Source organism: Etheostoma spectabile, chromosome 9 (genome assembly GCF_008692095.1).
Source record: "Etheostoma spectabile isolate EspeVRDwgs_2016 chromosome 9, UIUC_Espe_1.0, whole genome shotgun sequence".
In the NCBI taxonomy this organism is placed as follows: domain Eukaryota; kingdom Metazoa; phylum Chordata; class Actinopteri; order Perciformes; family Percidae; genus Etheostoma; species Etheostoma spectabile.
Window position 1 is genome coordinate 26,102 of NC_045741.1, and position 598 is coordinate 26,699.

Consider the following 598-nt stretch of genomic DNA (forward strand, 5'->3'; position numbering starts at 1 on the left):
TCTGATGTACGGTTTTAAAATTAAGGGCTTGAAAGTAAGCTATATTGACATTTTTTCAGGCTGTTAAAGGCATATTTAACTCTCCTTCATACCTCATTGTGATTTAATGTCATTTTACTATAGTATAATTGATCCCAGAAGTTTTAATCTGTAAATATCTTTCATACTTTGCTCACGTTTATCAAGATTATGAATCCGTGCACACAGTTTGTTAATCCGTGCGCACGGTATTAGTTTTTGTTTTCTCAGCTGACCCCAGTAGGCTCCGTAAAAAAAGCAACTAACTGTCCGAAGGATAATCACTTGAGATTGTGTGAGTCTTTGAGAACTGTAAGTCGTATAACTCATGTTGTCAGTTCATTAAGCCTGTTGTTGTATTGGTCTATAGCTCTGGCACATTTAAAGTAAGTTAGCTAGTAATTCTGTTTGTGTTCTTCACCTGTTACCTAGGTTACACCTGGCTGTTGATGCAATATAATGGCAATTGTTGAACGTCCTTGCTCATGTTTGTATTTTAGGTGCATTATTTACATGCTACATTTACACTGCATTAAGATAATGGAATTAATTGTGGGTTTATTGTTATTATTTACTAACA